Raw genomic sequence first — 6,000 nt, 5'->3', positions numbered from 1 at the left:
GAGGTTCTTGCATTTGAGAGATTTGAGAGTAAAAAAAAAAAAAAAAAAGAATACCTGCTGTTACATTTTACATTTCCTCTTCATAAAAACTCTGTTTGTTTCACAGTTGCTCACAAGTTTGATTTGGACAGAATCAGACTTGCTGTCTGTGCTGGTTTTGATTTCAATAGGTGGCAGATAGCATTTCCACTTCTCCCTCACAATAGTCTTCTCACTGCTGCCATTTCAGCATCTGCCTGTTGTTCTTGCTACCCAGTTAATGCAGTTCTGAGGTGTGCTTAGTCTGTGTTCTCTTTGATGTGTCCCATCAATCCTCTCTCTGTCTCACTATTCCAGTCCTCGGTTACTTACCTAACCAAAGCTTTTTGGAGCTAACATTTTGCTCAAAATCACAGACTGGCTGAGGTTGGAAGGGACCTCTAGAGATGATCCAGTCCAACTGCCTGCTCCAGCAGGGACACCCAGAGCACGGGGCACAGGGCGGCATCCAGGTGGGTTTGGAAGAGCTCCAGAGAAGGAGACTCCACAGCCTCCCTGGGCAGCCTGTGCCAGGGCTCTGTCACCCTCACAGGAAAGAAGTTTTTGTGCACGTTCAGACAGACCTTCCTGAGCCCGTTTGTGCCCGTTGCTTTCTCATCGTATCACAGCTCTCTTAGCCTTTCCTAACAGGCAAGATGCTGCAGCCCCTCCGATCATCTCTGTAACCCAACACTGGCCTCTCTCCAGAAGTTCCAAATCTGTCTTGTACTGGGGAGCCCAGTAATTGGACACAGTGGATATTTAAACGCAAACATGTTATATTAGCATTTACCTTCATACCTGTGTTCTTCAGTAATACAATATATAGAGCTGAAATCAGTAAATATATCAGACGTGCTTTTTAAAAATGTATTTTAAAAATAAATACATACATCCGTAGATTCAGAGAGAAAATTAGGAGCCTTGCTTTGATGTCAGTACCAGCGCTTCTAGAGATGATAATTGTAGAGCCTATTTTGGGCGAGGGGATCAAAGGAATCTTGAAATTAAATATTAATGAAATGATGAGGTATCTAGGAAAAATTCTTCCTCCTCCCAAATCCAATGGCTGTCAGGTATTCTTTAGAGACTAAGAAAAGTTCTGATCACTGATGAATGGCTGCATTAAAAAAAAATAAAAAGGCTTGATTGATTCTGATGTTGCTTGTCTCCCTATGACCTAATTCTCCTTTCCTCTTTTTAAATTTAGATCTTACTGAGAATTGTATAATGTGCTAAGTATTGCAAATTGAGATCCAGAATAAATTTGTAGATGGACTAGTTATGCCTAAAAAAGAAAAAGGGAGAGTAGAGAGAAAAGTGCTGCCTATCTGCATGTTGATATGGCCTTGTTGATATAAACCTGCTTCCTCGTGCCTGCCTGAGCTTCTTCAGATGCTGCCTTCATTCATCTCTGACCACTCTGTTCTTTTCCATTTCACAATCTTGTGCTTTTTAATACCCTGTAATTTGGCAGTAAGTCACTCGGAGCAGAGGCTACAAACCTCTTTGGAAGCTGAACGTTGCTTGAGAAAATTACCGTGTTTGCTCATTTGGAGGAGGGAGGACTTGGGGGGGTCTGCTAATCAGAGAGCTACTTTGCAGGAAGAATGAGCAGTCTAAATCCAAAGCTAAGAAATGAAACACATTTATCTGCTTAATATGAAGTCTGAGCCCGCCTCTCTCGCCCTAGCCTGCCAAGCCAGTGGTGCTGCTGCGGGAACGCGGGTGACGCTGGCGCTCAAGGATGATCCCCGAGATGAGCAGCGGAGAATGCTGCGGATGACGGATAGATGAGGCATGGGAGGGCCTTGGGGCGCACGTCAGGTGGATGGGATGAGCACTAGGACCAGACGGACGCTGCGGAGAGCAGAAGGAGCTGGGAAGGAAGGGCAGGGATGCTAGGGAATGGCCTCCCCAATACCTGCCCGTGGCTGCAGCGCTGGCACGGCAGCAAGAGCTACAGGGGAACGTGTAGTTCTCTTGGGCTAGGGAGGCTCTGGGGAGGTAGCAAGCTGCCATTTTCACACTTTGTGCTTTCAAGCGGCCATTTTCACACTTTCTGCTTTTTTTTTTTTTTTTTTTTTTTNTTTTTTTTTTTTTTTTTTTTTTTTTACTTTTGCTCTTGTGAACCAGTCCTTTTTGTATTTAAGAGAGTCTTGCGTGCTTGCTAGTACCTCAGAGCAATAACTTGTTGCTCTCTGGTTCTCTGCGTGGTGTTCAGCTGTTGGTGTTGCAGTTAGAACTGATGGAGAGCTTGTCAAACAAGGAAAAATCAAGCATGGAAACGGCATCCTTGCAGGGGACTTCAGATCTCAAGCATTTTTTTTTCCCAGGAGCAATCTGTAGCTGGATTCATGGGTTCGGCAGGAGCAGCACTGCTGTGTGGTGCTGACCATCGTCCGGATGGGCACAGCCACATCCTTGCGAGGCCTTCCCTGATGCCATTTTCAAGAGAGCTCTACAGGTGTCTGGTATTATCCTATGGAGAAAGGTCTTGCTAAATCTGATCAGAAGTAGTGCCCTTCATGAGGGGTTGATGCATTCTGTATTACGGACCTATAGCATAATTGCTGATGCCATTTTGCCAGCAGCTTGTTGTGTACTTATTTTTATTTTTTTCATTTTTTTTTTTTTTACTGCTGTTCTGGTGCCTGCAAGTGGAAAGAATTACACAGCTAGTGATCTGCAATAAAGTTCAGGTCTTTCTTTCCTTCTTTAGAGAAATGAATTATAAATGTCCTTGTTGCTAAGCACTTGATAACTATTTAAGTGGGAGAACCTCTCAGAGATATACCTTAATAGCAGAATTAATGATGTTTGAGCTTAAGTCTGTTTGTTGAGACTTCATTAGCTTTTCAGCTGAGAAAGTGAGTGGGGGCAAATGCACTTGCAATACGGGAATTGTGCATTGGGGCACACCAGGAGACAAGCACTAGCCCTATATAGCACTCTTTTTTTCTCACTATAAATCTTGTTTTGTTTGTTTTTATGAGTTATACGTATAAGATTTTTTTCCCTCAACTTTTAGTTTATTTCTGGATTGAGAATTTTGTGTGTGTTGGGAATTTTGTGTGCATTTGTTTAAAGTCTGCAGATGTGTGTGTATGTATGTAGCCACAATATATATAAGATTACTTTTCTTGAGGTTTCTGTAAAGTGTTGTGATAACAGAAAATCAAACCCCTGAACTGTTTTTACACAGTGGTGACTCCTTAGACAATCCTGTTTAAGGATTGTTTTGGTTTTTGTTTCAAACTTAAACACCGGAATGTGACTGGCTGGGAAGCTGGCTAACCATTTCACTGCTTTGGTGAAGGGTAGACCCTCTATTAGGCTCTTTAATCTCTTAAAACAAACTCGGTCAGTCTTTTAGAACAAGCGCTCTTATTAAAATCATAAGGGTGGAATAAAGAACTGTGTATTACAGCCCTGAATTTTATTTGTGAAAGAGCCCCCTTTTAATGAGAGTGGATTCTTGGTGCTAAGAGCCAAAAATCATGTTTCACTGTTTATTTTTTACTCTTTGGCTTGTCCTCAGACAATTTGTTTGTTGTGCTGGATCATCACGGGGTCTGTTAGATCATCTAATTGAAAAAAAAAAGAGAGAGAGTTTGTTGTCCTGGAACTTCTCCAGAAGTTGTTTGTTCCACAGCCAAGTCCCTCCTATGCTCTGACTCTGAGGTCATCTCCATAAGTCACGTTTATTATCTTTATTTTCTTCTTGCAGGCTTGGGTTCTAAAATGTTTTAATTAAAGATATGGCACAGAATATATTGGAAAAGAAACACAATGTAAATATCTCTCTAAGTGTAGTCACTTGGCTCTCAACCTGAGGTTGAGTTTTATTCACGCTGTACTCCCAACAGAAACGCGCTGATTACTGTTGCTTGTGTTAGTTCTGTACTACTGAGCTATGGATATAGTACTGAAAGATAAGTAGTTTTAAAGATGTATCTGCTTTTGCTTGAGGGGGAAAAACAGCATAATAATTCCAAAATGTTTGCTTTGTTTTTGTTTTTTTTCTTTTCCTTGTTTTCATGTCTGATTTTTCAGAAGCAGTAGTTGTTGAGGAGATATCTAACAACATGCTCCATCTAACAGCAGCAGCCCAGCATGGTATATTTTTGTCACTGTTCAGAACATTCCAAATTCTCTCTAAAGCAGCTTTCTTTCTTGAAAAGTGCATTTGAGGGGCGATGCTGTCTGGTTTTTTTTTATTAAAAATCTTTCAAAGCATAACCTACCACTTAAAAATACACTGAATAATAGAGCTGCGTTTTAGGTTTTATATACTGGTTTCTGAGCATAAATTGTTCAGGAAACAGAAGTCTCACTGCTTTTTTTTTTTTGTCTGAGATAGATTTTTATGCCCCATAAATCAGAAAAGCGACTTTTGAAATGTTAGCTCCTATCTGCAGGTAATTACACATTCGGTGCAACCTTCTGAAACGCGTATCATCTGTGTCAAAAAGGAAAGCAGACTGCTGCTGACAGCTCCATCTCACGAGCATGAAAATTGAAAAGGGGAAGGGGGGGCAAGTTTATGTTATTGTTATGATGATTATCATTTCTCATCCAATTCCATGAAATTGTACGCGTGGTTTCCTGCAAAACCGATGCTGCTGGAATTGACTGTCTCTGGGGATGGCAGGTACCGAAGAGGCCGCGAGTAAGAAAGTAAAACAGAAATGTGGAAGGAAGAGCTGAGGATTACAAGAAAACAGAAGGAAATCTTTTGGAGAAAGAGTCTACTAAATTTGGGTATGGTAGTCTTGTATAAAATGGTAGATTAGATTTAACTATTAGAGAGCAAGTAAAGGAGCTCAGGTAAAGAGGAAGCGCTGCTGAGTGCACCGATTACCTATCCTATTCCTATCCCTACACACAGGGAGGTCAGGATTTCAGGGAGGTGAGGAGTAGCCCCAGAGCAGGCTGTGCTCCGCTTGCTCCGGCCGCTTTGGCTCGCGCCGGCGCCGAGATCCGCGGCGTCCCCAGGCTGCTCCCAGCGCCGCAGGAAGCCGCGGCCTCCGTGGGCTGCTGCCCTCGGCTCCTGCCACCCTTCCATCCATCCCGTTCCAAGCAGAGCTTGGTTGTTCCTGCAGCAGGGTCGTGCTTCTCCGAACGTACGGGTGCTCACGTGGGAATATTTCATATTTGGACGGCCGGGCCTGTCAGGAGCTCAGGATTAAAACCCACATGCAGCTGATCATCCAACAGGCAGCTCTCTGAGGCAGTCTAATCACAGCTCTCCTGTTCTACACGGTAGCCGGCCTTGCTGAATTCCTGCTGCCTTTAACATATATAATAACCAGGATAGCTTGATTCGAGACTCTGAAACTTTTTTTCTTTTTTCTGTAGAAAATATAGGTCTTTATTTTTTTGCCACCCTCTTTCCCCTAGAAAGGGCCATCGAAGAGTGAAGTAAATCTTGCACACTGAAGCAGCGTGACAAAATTCATGGTAATTGCATGTGGATCCCTATAACTTCAAGATATTAATAGATACTGTTAGCTTGGAGAGTGACTAATGTCATGCTTGAAAGCTGTTCCTTCTGTGTTGTTAAAGATTTTGGTGCTCCTTAAAGGGGTATCTGTCTACTCCTTTGCAGGATTTTTGAGGATAGGCATGCGTGTCTGCTAAGTAGTTCAGGGCAGTAGCTCAGGAAAAACAACTCGGGTTTTGCAAGTTAGAATCAACAGTGAAGAAACTGTCGTAAAGCACTTGGGAAAATAGAAAAACTGAAAATACAAGAGGGAAGTAGAGCTGTGGCATGGCGGAATGGTGATTTGAGTCTTACACAAAATTCTTATGCTTTCTTAGCATAAGAAAAATTATTTGATCCTGGTGAAAGCAAAAGGCACATGCCCAAGAACTCTTGGAAGTGGAAAGCACGCCTTGCACAAGCAGGCGGTTCAGCCACGGCGCTGGAAAAGGAAGTGCTTGTGTTGAGTGATCATTCTGAGAGAATTCAAACTTTGT

Source organism: Nothoprocta perdicaria, unplaced genomic scaffold (assembly GCF_003342845.1).
Source record: "Nothoprocta perdicaria isolate Ctin4 unplaced genomic scaffold, notPer1 scaffold_134, whole genome shotgun sequence".
NCBI lineage: Eukaryota > Metazoa > Chordata > Aves > Tinamiformes > Tinamidae > Nothoprocta > Nothoprocta perdicaria.
Note: the sequence above shows the minus strand (reverse complement) of the source record.